At 39.6% G+C, this 16,117-nt stretch overlaps 1 long non-coding RNA gene across 4 annotated transcripts in view; it reads left to right on the top strand.

Annotated features, from left to right (window-relative positions):
• Positions 1-16,117, top strand: part of LOC103876524 — a 106,820-nt gene that overhangs the window by 63,002 nt on the left and 27,701 nt on the right. For 3 of the 4 annotated variants that reach the window (XR_002516445.2, XR_002516443.2, XR_002516444.2), the window contains one exon: positions 15,511-15,601. This is a non-coding gene — a long non-coding RNA (uncharacterized LOC103876524). Of the gene's footprint in view, positions 1-9,030; positions 11,197-15,510; positions 15,602-16,117 lie in introns of those variants that run through there. The other variant, XR_635790.4, reaches the window with a different exon arrangement.

The raw sequence follows: 16,117 nt of genomic DNA, 5'->3' as shown, positions 1-16,117 counted from the left end.
CGTGAAAAGAGATGAGGGCTTGCCAGAGAAAATAGTTCTCTAGAAAAGGAAAACTGATGGTCAGTGCTGATCTCTCTCAAAAGGTTTGCTGCCCCTCCGTGGTTTCAGAGCTCATGGTAGATTCTATATTATTGCTTTGGGGCCTCTCCCCCAGTGCCCCTCTGGAGCTGATCGACCATTCACAGCTGTAGCTGTGAGTGCTGAGAACACTTATTTATTTATTTATTTATTATTTATCTTTAGTTTTATTTTAGTTTTAGAGATGGGCTAGAGTACAGTGATAATCATAGCTCCACTGGGCTGGATACTCCACTGGGCTGGAGTACAGTGATAATCATAGCTCACTGCAGCCTCAAACTCCTGGGCTCAAGCAGTCCTCCTGCCTTAGCCTCCTAAGTAGTTGGAACTCCAGGTGCACCCCATCACACCTGACTATTGTTTATTGATATATCGATTTTCGATTTTGGGTCTTTCTTTGTTGCCCAGGCTCTTCCTGAGTTCTTGACCTCAAGAGACCCTCCTGCCTCAGCCTCTGAGTCACTGGGATTGCAGGCATGAGCAACCAAGTCTGGCAAAAACGCTTTCAATAGGGGGTACCCTGCTCATCCCCGATGGACACAAAGCTTGTTTTCCTACATTTGCTCTAAAGAGTGAGCACACTTGTAGGTTATGTAATTGGAAAGACTTCATGGAAGAAAAGTATCAGAGTATCTGGGTCCCAAACCTGGCTCTGTCACTGAATGAAGCTTGGAGAGTGTAAATGGTATGTTCAAGCTCACCTAGCTAATGCTACAACTTGTGAAGTGGCAAGAATTGAACCATATTGCCTAATATCCTTCCAAGTTCTAACATTCTGTGTCTGAATGTTACAGAGATCCCTGAATATCTTTAGATGTATGTTTGCTTTCTTTTTCTATGTCTCCTTCTTGTACTCCCTCTGTATTTTTGTATGTTTGTTTGTTTGTTTGTTTGTTTTTTGAGGGCTTGGTCTAGCAAAGTTAGAAAACCCTAATTAGCAGATAAAGAAAACGTTACCTTAGGAGTCCTACTTAATTTTACTTATGGAATGCTACCAGTTTTGAAATCAAGTAGGGATGGGATGTTTGACGTCTAGGAATGTCAGGCCCAAAGGACATTCTGGAGTGAAATCTTATGCAACAGTAAAACATCATGGACTGGAGATGAGAGAACTCGGGAAAAATGATCATCTTATTGGTGTGCTCACTGCATGCTAATAAATACAGAGGTTCTGGTTGTCAAGGGAAGAGATGCACAAGCTGAAGCATAGATGGACAAGAAGAAAATGAGGATATGAAATGCAGGTGGTGAGTTATTTTTGTAAGTTTGTATCAGTTTTCAGGACCTTTGACCATCACCCCAAGAGGTGACACTTTGTTTGGGCTGTACTGACACCAAGTAGTGAATTGAATAGAATCTTAGTCGCATGATTGAGACTGCTTGGGGCCACTGCTGTGAATAAGGCTAATGGGAGTGGATTATCATGCACACACATAAGTAAAATGAAAATAAAAAGAGGGAGAAAAAGCAAAAGAAGGAGAATAGTTTTATTAAAACAGGCTAGCCTTCTATCAGCACATCAGAAGCTTAATCTCTTTGTTTCATCTTTAAAGTAAACACTTTGATACCACTTGGTATCTTTCTCACTAATCCTCAAATACTTTTAATCACTCTTGAATATAGCCACAGTCTTAGTACTAGATTTGTTTAAAATATTCCTTTCTACTCACACTGAACCCATTCTTGGAGTCCAGCTTCTTAGAAACTTGTCTATTTCCCTGAAACTTTTGGCCATATTTCCACAAAAAAATAATCTCTCAAAAATTTTCAAATATTTGGCAGTGGCAACCCAGAAAAGTCCAGCAATAGGCAAAGCTGGAGAGGCATGACTAAACTTTCTCAGAACTCCTGGTTTTCAACTAACCAGTCCAAGAAGTCAGCAAAAGCTAGCCTTCTGTCTCCCCCACCATCTTCTCTGTTCTTTTTGTTTTCTTTGCACCTCTCCACTCACTTCCTTCTTTAGTACTGTTGTGGCACTAATAAAAACTGCCAAGTTGCCATTATTGACATATGCTAGGACTATCTGGTATCTCTGGTTCCTCAGGTTTTAATTAACTCTCCCTGAGGTGTTAACAGACTGTATTCAAGTCCTTCTCCCACTCACTTCAGCTTATGGATCCTGATGCAGAAATTCTACTCTCACTTTCCCACTTAACAGTTTGGAGCAGCCAATGATGCCAGTAGGTTGAGTTGGAGAGGACTGGTAGAGTTGGAGAGTAGTGGGTGAGGAACTGGGAGATAGATCCTAGTCAGTGATGAACCTTTTAAGAATGTGTAACTTGACATGCAGCTCCATGGGCTGGAAGAGTTAGAAAGAATTTCTGTGAAGAAGCTGGTTCTGAGAAGTCTCACAATCCCAATGGGTGTGCAATCCCTGCAACTCAGGAAAACCAGAGAGAAAGGGTAGACAGTAGCATGGAAGAATCACCATTGCTGAGCGGCTGCATCCCCCTTATAAGGATGGGGCAGATGGGATGGGAGATGACCATAAGGAGAGACCACACAAGAAGATTCCTCTGAGATTAATTAAACTGGGGGTTTTAACCAGAAAAACAGTCATGAAATCATTGACTTGATGGGACGATTTTTAAAAATAATTAGAAATCAAACCTGGTATTAAAGGCTATGAAGAAAACAACTCAGCTCAAATTGGAAGGATAAGCCAAAAACAGAGTAGAGACCTTTATGTGAAGGAGGTGGCAAATGCTTCACCTGCCAAGTATCTCACTCTGATTGTCCACACTCTGGACAGGAGCAGCTCCCTGTGCTCCAAATTTTCAGGAGAAAGTAAGGGAAAGACTTGAATGGGTCAGAATCCAGGACCAGACTTTTCTGAAGAACCTGACTTTGGAGGTTTCTGGCAGGAGTAGTCTAAGCAGAGATCAGGAATTTTATTTATTTGGGGGTCATCTTTAGATGACCAAGTTTTTCCCACTTCCAGCCAGAAGCATCAAAGTTGCAACTCGAGGACTGAACCATGGAATTCTTGAACTGCCCAATTCATGCGTCTAGCAGCTCCTGAATTCTAAATCATAACTCTGAAGATTGCTTTGTGGTGATGGTGGTAATAGGGATGAGAAGTGTCCAATGAAATGTCAGTTACCTAAAAAATGCCAAATAAAATTATATGATCTCAAAATGCACACAGATAATAAGCTATTGTCTAAAGGCATAATTAAGAGGTATGGATTCTGAGCAAGTGTTTCATGCCATGGGTACAACTGACAAAAAAAAAAAAAAATCATTTTTGAATTCCATTGGTTAGTGGGGTCAGAGCACTGGTTATTTTGCCTGGTTGATGCATCTTTTTCTTGAGGTCTGGCTTCTTTAACTCAGCATAATTATTCTGAGATTCGCCTGTGTTACGGATTGCATCAATAGAAAAAAGAATGTGTCTTTTTTATTACTGAATAGAGTACCATGCTATGTACAAGATATGCCAAATCTGGTATGACCATTTACCTGATGAAAGACATCTGGGTCATTTATAGTTTTGTGCAATTATAAATCAAGCTGCAATAAACATCCATGTGTAGGTTTTCTGTGTGTGAAGATAAGTGATTATTTTACCTAGGGATGGGATTGCTGGATTATATGGTAAGTATATGTTTAACTTTTAAAAAATCTGCCAAACTGTTTTCCAAAATGGCTATGCCCAACAGTAACGTGTGTGTCCCAGTCACTCCATATCTTTGGCAACACATGAAATGGGTCAGTGTGTTCAATGTTAGCCATTCCAGTAACTTCGTAGTGGTATCTAATTCTAGTTTGGTTTGCGTTTCCCGAACAACTGCTGATGTTGAGCATCTTTCTGTCTATTTATTTGCCAACCATACATTTTCTTTAGTGACTGTCTGTTCAAATCTTTTGACCATTTGTATTTGATTACTTGCTTTCTTATTATTGAATTTTGAGAGTTCTTTATGAATTCTAAATACAGCTTCTTTGTCAGATGTATTATTTACAAATATGTTCTTCTAGGCTGCCTTTTATCTTTTAATTCTTTTTACAGAATTTACAAAATTCTGTCTTTTGAAGAGGAGAAGTTTTTGACTTTGAAAGCTAATATATGATTTTTTTTTTCATTTTATGGATGATGCTTTAGGTGTAAGACCTAAGAAATCTTGCCTAATTCAAGTTCACAAATGTTTTTATCCTATACTGTCTTGTGAGGGTTTTATAGTTTAGATTTTACATTGTGGGATGTATTTTGGGTTACTTTTTTATTATGATGTAAAATATGGATTGAAGATCATTCTTTGGCATGTGGGTATCCAAATGTTACAGCACAATTGTTTGCAGCCTACCCTTCCTACTCTAAATCATCTTTGTACCTTGGTAAAAAACCAAGTTGTCCATCTCTGCGTGGATCTATTTTTGGACCCTGTCTTCTGCTCCATTGATTTGTTTGTTGGTCTTGATGCCAATAGCACACTGTCCTGATTTCTTCAGCTTTTGTAATAAATCTTGAGCTCAGATAGTGTTAGTCATCCAGAGCTCAGATAGTGTTAGTCATCCAACTTTGTTTTTCTTTTACAATTTTGCATTAAATTTGTTCTAGATCTTTTGAATTGTCACATGAATTTTAGAAACAGTTTGTTAAATACACCAAAAATCTGCTGGAATTTTGATTAGGATTGCACTGAATCTATAGCTCAATCTGGAGAGAGCTGACATCTTAACAACATGAATGTTCTGACCCATGAACATGATGGAATCTCTCCATTTATTTGGGTTTTTAAAGATTTTTAGCAACATTCTGTAATTTTCAGGGCATAGCCCTTTCACATATTTTGTCAGAATTGTCTTTAAGTATTTCATATTTTTGATGTTATTATAAATAATATTATGTTTAACATCAATTTCTAATTTATCATCGTTACCATATAGAAATCCAATTGATGTTTTATAGATTCTATCTGATTTTCTACTCTTCAGTCACGTAGACTGTAAATAAAGTTTCACTTCTTTTCCAATATGGATGGTTTTTATTTCTTGCTCTTGTCTGACTGCCCTGACTCAAACCCATAGGACAGTGCTAAATAGAAACTGTTAGAGTAGACATCATTTTCCTGTACCTTGTCTTAGGAGAAAAACATTTGGTTTTTTGCCATTAAGTAAGACCGAGGCAGTTCTCTTCTCTTCCTGGTTGGCTGAAGGTTTGTGGGTTTTTTAATTTTAATTTTAATTTTAATTTCTTGGTAAGGAATGAACACTGAATTTTGTCAAATGCTTTTTTGGTATCTATCTGAAATATCATATGATTTTTATTTTTAAAGTATGCTAAGATAGTGAATTGCATTGATTTGTCATCAAATATTAAACCAACCTTGCATTTCTGGGATAAACCCTATTTGGTCATTTGTAAAATTCCTTGTACATATTGTTGAACTTGATTTGCTAAAACTTTGTATAGACATTTTACATCTATGTTTGATGGCAGTTAGTATGTGATTTTCTTTTCCTGTAATGTATTTGTATGACTTTTGTATCAGAATAAGCCTGATTTCATAAAGAGTTGGAAAATATTTTGTCCTTTTCAACTTTTAGAGTTGTTTATGTAGAATTGGTATTAATTCTTTCTAAAATGTAATTCACCGATGAAGACATCTAAGCCTGAAGTTTTCTTTGTGGGAAGATTTTTAACTACAAATTTAATTTTTTAATTCGATATAGAGCTATTTGTGCTAATGTTACCTATTTCTCCTTGAGTGAGCTTTGGTAGTTTGTGCCTGATAGAGTTTGAATGTATGTTCCTGAAAATCTCATGTTGAAATGTAATCCCCAACATTGGAGGTGGGTCTTAGTGGGAGGTGTTTGGGCAATGGGGGTGAATCCCTCATGGCTTGTTGGTGTCTTCACAATAGTGAGCGAGTTCTCCTGAGATCTGGTTATTTAAAAGTGTCTGGCACCTCTCCCACAACCCACACACACTCTCCCTCTTGCTCTACTTTCACCATATGATGTGCTTGCTACTTCTTTGCCTTCTTCTCTGAGTAAAAGCTCCCTGAGGCTTCCCAGAAGCTGAGCAAATGCTGGTGCTATGCTTGTACAGCCTGAAGCACCATTAGCCAATCAAATCTCTTTTCTTTATAAATTACCTAGTTTCAGAGATTTCTTTATATAGCAACACAAAGAACAGACTAACACAGTGTCTTTCAAAAAATTTGCCCCTGTCACTTAGGTTGTCAATTTATTGGCATAAAGTTATACATAATATTTTCCTATTGTCCTTTTCATATGGTAGAATCTGTAGTGATGCCACCTCTCATTCCTAATATTGGTAATTTGTTTCCTTTCTTGCTCTCTGATTTTTCCTGATCAGTCTGATTAGAGGTTGATTATTGATGTTTTTAAAGAAACAACTATTATTTCATTGTTTCATTAATTTTTTATATTGTTTTTCTCTTTTATATTTCATAGATTTTTGTTTTGATTTTTGTCATTTCTTTTTTGTTTACTTTGGATTTAATTTACTCTTCTTTTTTCATGTGCTTGATGATCATGGTATCTCCCCCGATAAGTATCTTTTTTTTTTCATTTTCTTTAGGCAGAAGCTGAAGTAATTGATTTGAGATTTGTATCTTTTTCTATTCTAAGCATTTGGCATATATTTTTTCCCAAAGTACTACTTTAGTGCCATACCACAAATTTTTATTTTCATTTAGTTCAAAATACTTTCTAATTTCCCTTTTGAGTTCCACTTTGATAATCTGATAATTATTAAAACTTGATAATGTGTTAATTGCTATTATGTAAACAAACAGAGTATTGGGATAGAATCTCATAGAGAATTGTCTTTACTTTAGATGAGACCATAAGAGAAGGCCTGTTGAAGGAGGTATTTAATCCATGACCAGAAGGGTGAAAGGAAATCAGCCATGTAAAGAGCTGATGCAAGAGCATTTTAGGCATAAGGGCAGCAAATACAAAAGTCTTGAAGCAGGAACGAATAGGAAAGAGTCTGAGAAGAAGAAAGAGGTGAAAGAAAATTTGTTGTAAGTTCTAATTCTCAAAGGATGCTGCTTCCAAATATTACAAATTGCAGGAACAAGTCATAGTCATAAGAACAGAGCACGGCCATGTTTGGGCTGACAACAGCTCTTCTTAGAGTCTGAATAATGGGTCAAGTGACCTCTGGAGAAGCTCTGCCGTCGCAGGAATTCTATCCCTATTAAGTTGTTGAGCTAGTGTTCCATCCTTACACAGTGCTGCTCTACATCCTTAGTAAATTAAATTCTTCACCCTTGAAAGTTTGCCATGAGAGATTACTAGATTATTATTCTTTCTTTCTTTTAGACGTTTTTTATGTACTAAAGAAACTTCCTGGATTGACCTCAAATAACTGATTCATGTCAAATATATATATATATGCCTTTTCCTTTGTCCTAGCCTTGCTGACTGGGTCTCTTCAATTCTTGGTGACAAGATTAAAATGATAAATCATGGACACAATCTGGTGCCATCCATTTTCTACTTTATTCTTTTTCACTACAAAGGATCTGGGATGGAAAATGTTCCTCAGTCAGCCACAACTGGCTCCAGTAACACAGTGAGTTAGTAAACATCTGCTAACGACGGGCTGAAGATGTGCCTCCCTCCACTTGTTCTCTCCAAGCTGGCACACTGAGGAGTTGTTCTCTTTATCTCTGGAGATCTCCCTCTGTACTTTCTCTCCCCCTTGGCTTCCATTGGCTGTTCCCATCCTGTCCTCAATCGAATGATTCATAGTTTATATATGTCAGTCTTGGGAAAATCTACAGAACCGTCTCTATTTTCCTCAGTGGTGAGAGCCCTGCTCTTAGGCCTTGGGCCATCACTTCCCCTCCCAGTAGATCAAGGAAAACATGGCCTTCTATAGGGAGGGGTGTTATTTTTTGTCCACCCACCCGCAGGACCAACAAAGAAGGCTGCAGGATGGGATCAATCAGATATCTTACCATGAATGCAGTTCCAAGGATGGAAACATTTCAAGAGAGAAAAATTACAATTCTTTCCTACTTGGGATGTTGTTCTCTCCCAGTCTTGAAACATTCTGAGGACGGTCTTGCCAAAGTTTCTTTTACTGGTTATGTTCCTGTTTCCTGAATTCTCCCAGTAAGGAAATTCTAACTGAGAGGAGGAACAGTTATACTGTCCTTCCCATGTTCACACTTTGAGTAGTAAAGAAAGAATACAATACTTCCATCTTCTCTTTCCACTTACTTATTTGCCCCTCCCCAAAGTGGGAGGACTAGCTAACCTGACTGTTGAGGACCTGACTTTCATGGAATCACATTTAATAGTGGATGGGGGACAGTGTTAAATGCCATATGCGTTCACACATGGCATCGTTTCTTAGTTTCTTGGCTATGTGTTCTCTTGGGAGGAATTGCAGGATCATAGTCTTTAATCTCCTCCTCATAGGAAATTCTATGAGATAAACTTCTCTAGGCAAGGTCCCCTAGTATGGAGGGCCTGGAAAGGATATCCTGGAAAGGATATGGGGCAGCCCTGTGCTTCCTTGTAGCTACCTTGCTGGTGGCTAGGCAGGTGAATTTATGTCAGACTCACAAATCAGCTGTCCAAATAGGTGAGTCCTGAGACCAAGATTTGAGTAGGAGGAGAAGGAAGCTCCATTGAGCTCAAGGTTTAAGTCCTACTCTCTAATAATTTTCTAGAAGTTCTACTTTTAGAGAATGATTAGGTATATCCTTCAGCAATAAAGAGGCTGATCTTTTGTCCCCCATTTGGGTCTGATGAGTCTTGTATCTTTTCATTTGATGAAACAGAGACCAGTGGGAGAAGACTGTAACCCCTCTTCCAGCCTCCATTTAATTTTTAATGCTAAGTATAGCCTTTTAAAATGAAAATGAGTGGCACATGCCTGCAATCCCAGCTTCTTGGGAGGCTGAGGCACGAGAATTGCTTGAACTCAGGAGGAAGTTGCAGTAAGCCAAGACTGAACAACTGCACTCCAGCCTGAGTGACAGGGTGAGATTCTGTCTCAAAAAAATAAATGAATAAAATACCAATGAGTTTTAAAGTTATACCTATTGATTGTCTCTCAGAGCACAAAGATTTCTTGCATGTATATGTGCATCTTACTGCCCTCAGTATGCATGTCTGAAAAACTAAGATACGTTAGGTTCAAGCATCCAGAGAAACAGAAAACTAGAAAGGCCAGCTGTCTTGCCCAAAGTCACAGACACATTACTCAGCCCTTTCTTTTTGCATCTTTCCTATGGTATTTGAGTTGGCACTGCTTGTCTGCTTAATGCTAGTGATTGCAGGTATATAATAAGGAGGCTAAAATTACCTTTCCTCTGCATGCCTGTAAACCATCCCCTTGACTCTACTTAGAAGTTCCACACACCAAATCTTAGTCCCAAGAATGAAATAACTCCTCTAGACTCTGGGGAGAATGGATTAGCCACCAGCTAAATCATCTGCCAGTAGTGATAATCCAGCTCCTTTGCTCTATCTGTGATTATCACCATTGAGGTAAATTCTGCAGGTAGAATGCTGATTCTGGTCACATGGAGAAAAGCTTGGATATGTTTAATTTCCTGTCACATTCTGACAAAAAAAAAAAAAAGCTAATTTCATGTCTTATGATCAAATAACCATAACTTTGCAAGAGCAGAGTGTGTTGGAACAGGGATATTGAGGGTCCTTGTGTGGCTTGGGGCGTTGCCAGGGCAGCTTCGGGGTCTGAGTGTTTTTATTTTATTCCTGCTTTATTGCCCTGCCTAATACTCCCATTTCAAAATGTCGTGGAGTAGGCTGGTGTCATTTGTTTTCATAAATTAATGTCTATTGCAATTTATGGCCAGATGGGCCCTGAAAAATAAGAGCCTTGTGTGTCTCTTGGAAGGTTTAAAGAAAAGCAGTGGGCAATGCTCAGGGTGAACTTTTGCACTTTAAGGCTTCGTTGTGGGGAGAGAGTAAATGCTTGTGAAAAATCCTGTTTTATAACAGCTGGGCACAAAGGACTCCTTATTAGGATTATTTTTTTGCCACTGCTTCTAATTCCTGTAGCAACCAGAAAACAGACACACACACATACACACACACACACACACACACACACACAGAGAGAGAGAGAGAGAGAGAGAGAGACAGAGAGAGAGACAGAGAGAGAGAAATACAGAGAATTCTTCTTGCTGGGAAGCCATGTGTGTTGGAAATAACTTCAACTTGCTTGGAAATCAGAGGTCTAGATTCTGAGACCCTCAGATAGCTCTCCAGCCAACTAATGTGGGGAGTGTGGTACATATTGGATCATAGCACATAAAGGCTCTGACTCAATGTGCACATCTCTCTTTTTGCTACTCCTTCATGGGTCAGTGAGAAGAAATGGGTCAGTGTGAGGCACAGAGGAAAAAAATGAAGAGAAAAAAAGCACTAGAGAATTTGATGATTCCATGATTTTAAGAAATAATGGCTTGTGGGAAGCTCGAATCAAAGGTCGGCTTGGTAGCAGCCAAAGAGGAGGCTGCTTGGCTGCTGTAAGCATTCAGAGACCACGTGCGGCTGGACAGGCTTCCTCCCACAAGTGCACATGCTTCTGAGTACGTGAAGGGCAGGCTTAGAGAAGACCCTTTTTCTGACCCCGGTTTGCTCATAGCTTTTGACTTGGGCAAGTCACATACATTCCAAGTCAATTCGTTTCCAGGTAGAACAAATATGTAGACAGGATAAGCTCCAGAGTCTCTCCATCTCTAATAGCCCTTTGATGATAATTTTTGATTTATGAAATTATGTTAGGACAAGAGTATTATTTTATTCGCTTACTCAAGCAATTGGCATTTAAATAATTTGAATTTCTCTGAAGAGGTACAAAATTATCTGAGGGCCTTTTCCCATCCAATGCTTTTGGCTTACTTTTGTAGACCTTCACAGTTTGAAAAGACATTTTCATGTATAAAAACCCTGTGAGGTAGATAATACAGGAACTATGACTTGTCTCAGATGTCATAACAGGACTGGGATTTAAACTCAATCTCCTGGAGATATCCCTGTCTGTCATTCAACAAAGACAGCCACAGATTTGTTTGGGCACATACTAGATGCAAAGCATTTTGCTGAACAATGGAAATGCAGTAGTGAAAGGAACAGGTGCAGTTATATACGTAGGTAAGTCATATCTTGCAGGGCAGGACAACATTTAATTATAATAAAGTGTGGTGTATGTGAGGATAGGAGATGGGGACATTCAGTAGGAGAACCTATCCTAGGGTAAAGGTCAGTGAAGATCTTACCAGAAGTGAAATTTAATGTCAGAAGAATGGGGTCACTTTAGTCAGGGCAAAAGGGAGTTAGAAAAGAATATTCCAGGCAAGGGGAACAACATGTTCTCTGGATTAAGACATAATTTCCCCAATACCATGTACAGAATGTACTGTAAGGAGGAAAACAGGGACTCAAGATTAACAATGTACAAGGAATATGTGATTTCCCACTGTGTTTATATCAGAGGCTTTTGAACCAGAGCAACTCCATCTTGAATAGGAGCGGCGTAAAATGAGGCTGAGACCTACTGGCATGCATTCCCAGACAGTTAAGGCATTCTAAGTCTCAGGATGAGATAGGAGGTCCGCACAAAATACAAGTCATAAAGACCTTGCTAATAAAACAGGTTGCAGTAAAGAAACTGGCTAAAACCCACCAAAATTAAGATGGCCACGATAAGGACCTCGGGTCGTTCTCACTGCTACATTCTCACCAGCGCCATGACAGGTTACAAATGCCATGGCAACGTCAGGAAGTTACCCTATATGGTCTAAAAAGGGGAGGCATGAATAATTCACCCCTTGTTTAGCATATCATCAAGAAATAACAATAAAAATGGGCAACCAGCCACTCTCGGGGCTGCTCTGTCTATGGAGTAGCCATTTTTATTCCTTTACTTTCCCAATAAACTCACTTTCACTTTACTCTATAGACTTGCCCCAAATTCTTTCTTGCATGAGATCCAAGAACCCTCTCTTGTGGTATGAATTGGGACCCCTTTCTGGTAACATTTACATATAAAATAATTTTCAAGGTTGGTGTTTTTCTTGTGTAACTGTGGCCACTTCACATCAAAATTGATAAATGGTGAATTTAACAAAATACCAAATGAATGTGTCTACTGAGCAGTCCATAGAACTATGAATGCCTGCCATAGGCATAGCCCCCTTCTATGAAAAGAGCCTGTAACAGATACTCCTTCCCCAAAGGTCAGTAGGGTTTAGACCGGTGACCCTCAGCACCCTGGAGACATCTATTGGGCCAGGGGTAGACATCTGAACCAATCCACAGCAGTCATAAGAAGTGGCCCAAAGAAAGAACTTCACCTCTCATGCCTGTAATCCCAGCACTTTGGGAGGCTGAGACGGGTGGATCACAAGATCAGGAGATCGAGACCATCCTGGCTAACACGGCGAAACTCCGTCTCTACTAAGAATACAAAAAATTAGCCAGGCGTGGTAGCAGGTGCCTGTAGTTCCAGCTACTTGGGAGGCTGAAGCAGGAGAATGGCATGAACCCGGGAGGTGGAGCTTGCAGTGAGCCGAGATCGTGCCACTGCACTCCAGCCTGGGCGACAGAGTGAGACTCCGTCTCAAAACAAACAAAAACAAAAACAAAAAACAACAGAATTTCACCTCACAGATGTTGCTAGACTGGGTAGCAACTAAGGAGTCCAATCAGAGGTCAAAGCAAGACAAGGAGGAAAAAATAATACTAGAAAATATTCAAATGTGTTTATTCAAAAAGCAGAAGCCATGAATACAAAGAAACCACATGGGGTGTAGGGGAGGCCAGAGAAAAAGTGAGGACAGGCAGCTGCAGGATGGGGTGGGTGGGCAGTGAGAGCAGAAACAGCCCCAGGAAGCAGCAAGATTGTGGAAAGCAGAGAACGATGGAGAAGCAATGGCTGCAAAGTTGGAGAATTTCAGCACGCCAGAGGGTTGGTGTGGGTGTGGGGATTTATGTGCTGCTGCTGGGAGTGTCTCCAGGAACAGGCTTTCTGGTGAGCAATCTGACACAACTTAGTCAAATTAAAATGGACCTTACATGTATCTCCAAGGATATCTCACCCGGATCCATAAGGAGATATCTTTGAAGATGTTCATTATAGTGTTGTTTGTGGTGACAGGAAGTTGGCGGCAATCTGGAAATCCATCAATGCAGATTAGGTAGGCAGCATATGGTGAGTATACATCATGGAGAATGAAGCAACAGTGAGCATGAACAGCCTGGCTGTACATCTAATAACACAGATGAATCGATAAACAGTGCTGGGTGAAAAAAGTAAGGAATACAAAGAGATGTATAACAAAGTATGATTTTTTTAAAATTAAAAATGCATGGATTTAAAAAATGAATGTTTTCTAAGAACACATACAAACCAAAGGATCTAAATTAAACACAAATAAGAGTGGTTGCCTAAGGGAGGGAGGAAGAAAAACTAGGATGAAGGAATAGAGATAAAATAAATAAGCAAACAAGATAAATAATGGGCCGTGGACTAAGGAGTGCATTTTACTCAACCTTCTACAACCAGCAAAAGGAAGAAAAGAAGAGAGGGAGGAAAAATGAGTAACAGGAGTAAAGGATTCTTACTTTGCAGACAAGCGGACAAACACTAGTTTGGCAATATGGCAATTTATGCATGCAATAGCTGAAAAGATAAAGAATGATTTTGCATATCTATGTGGCCAGTCATGCAGTTGTGAAGTTTCTGGTCTTTTATGCCATGTATCTTTGTAATAAGCCCCCAGCATCTGAGGTCATCCAAGCAAATCTCCATTCTCTGAAATCCAAAGGCACCCAACAAAAAGTGATACAATGGGATATAAATGACAAATCAAGCTACTTTTGTCAGATAGTTAATATGTACCAGACACAATTCAAAGTTTACTAATTGCATATGTAGATACGATTATTCTCTTTATTTTGCAAATAAGGAAACTGAAGCACAGAGAAGCTAAGTTACATTCCCAAAGTCACACAGCCAGTAAGTGTAAGCTGGGATTCAAACCCAGGCAGTTTGATTCCAGAGGCCGAGCTCGCAATCACAAAGCTGTAGCGAAAGGTGCTCCTGAGTAAATTTCATGAAACAAGCATCTAGTTTATCCCAGTGGCAGACTTGACTAGTTTCTCAAAAGTCATAGTTTTTTTTTATTATTATTCATTAACTCTAGTAGAGGCAGTTAATAACTCTTAGACTCACTGTGAAGTACCCAGATTTTTGGGGGGGAAAAAAGTGTTATCTCTGTAGCATGACACTCATTTCCAAAGCCCTGATCTTCCTATCCATTAATGAGACAACACCAAGAAAACTAGATTTGGAGGCAATGACTTCTCTTCTTCCAGGCCGCGTGACCTTGACTGAGTCATTAAGCTTTCATTGCCTCAGTTTTCTCATTTGAAACACTGGGCCCAATAACAGCTCTGGGATCTGTTATTATAGGTGTCAAATGAGATAATATAAAGAACTGTGAGCACTGCACAGCCTGTGTCTAGGTGATTGGGACACTCCATCTGTGTGGTCCTTCAAGCCCTTCTCCCACACTGTGCCTTTTGTTGCATTGTGGCACCACCCAGGAGAGCCTTGGTATCCATTACTGCAGGCACTTTGAATAAGCTTCAACCTGTGAGTGAGGCTATAGTCACTGCTTCTTCCATAGCGCTGCTGTTGGTAAAAACATACATAGTTCATGAATTTGGCCTTGGTGTTGTCTGTTTTCTTACTCCACAGGGGGTAACTTGGCCTTTGTGGGTCTGTTTTCAATGTTCTTGACAACTGGAGCATCATGGGACTCCATTTTCCCACCTTTGCTCATTTAGTCCCTGCCACATTTCTATTATTGAAAATTGTGCCCATCCCAAATAAAATTTCTCCAACAGGGTATCGCTGAGCCTTTTCTCCACACCATAATCTAATTTCTCCTTCCTTGGAAGTCCTTTAAAAAATGGGTTTGTTTCTTTCTTGTGAAGTGCGCATCATGACTTTTGTCATGATTATGAATGTGCTAGTCTCTTCCTATGCTCTGTTAGCCTATGTGATCCATAAGATGGGCCTTGCAGGTTTAGCCTCTATGTCCTCCCCAGCCCTTAGCCTGGTGTTTGCCACACAGTGGGCTTATAAAAGATGCCTGGTGAGCCAAAGGGTATGGGGGTATGCTCCTGCCTGGGCTGGCAAGAGCACTGGACTCCCCCAGGCTGTCTCCCCCATCTCCGGATTACCCAGACTGCATGATGTGGAGGGCCTTTGATTAGTTGATTAGTTGTACATCCTATTCGTGTAAAGAAAACCTCAGGAAATTATCAGCAGCATCTATCATTGGTTTTCAAGATTTTCATTGCATTTTCTAGAATGGTCATGAACATACCACTGTTTTACTTCATTCTAAGATGTGGGGCTTTCAGCTATTACTATTCATTGTTTATTAATCCATTCAGGAAACATCTATGAAGTGCCTACTTATATCTGAATGATGGCCTGGAACTAAGAAGACTAAAACATAACTCGACCTTGAGAGGCCACAGTCTGGTGAGAAATATAAGTGGAGACAAAAAACTAAAACACAATAGCAAAGAAAAGTGCTACAATAGGGTTGCTAACCAAGGAGGAAAGCCAAGCATGGTGGGGTCAGACTCCCTCATTTCAAATCCAAGTTCTGATGCTTATTAGGTTGCAGGATCTTTTTCTCAAAGTCTCAATTTTCTCATCTGTAGTAGTATTGCCTTTATGAAATTGCTATAAGGGATTAACTGAGATAATGCATGAAAAGTACTTGCACTGTGAATGGCCCATAGAAACACTTTTAAAATATTAATTGACACCGTTGTTCTCTATGTTTCAGTTCTTCTCGTTTGTAAAATGAAGGTAGTAACTGTACTTACAGGGTTACCATGAGATTCAAATTATGTAATGCAAGGAAAGTGCTTGGCACCGTGCCTGACGGTAAGCACTTGGTAATTGTTAACTGTGATTTTTATTTTATATAAAGTAAAAAGGAAAAGAACGTAAAAGTGATTAGAGGTGTCATGTAGTAATGTCTGCAAC

This window comes from Papio anubis, chromosome 10 (assembly GCF_008728515.1).
Source record: "Papio anubis isolate 15944 chromosome 10, Panubis1.0, whole genome shotgun sequence".
Taxonomy (NCBI): Eukaryota; Metazoa; Chordata; class Mammalia; order Primates; family Cercopithecidae; genus Papio; species Papio anubis.
Note: the sequence above shows the minus strand (reverse complement) of the source record. Positions and strands in the feature narration are given on the sequence as shown.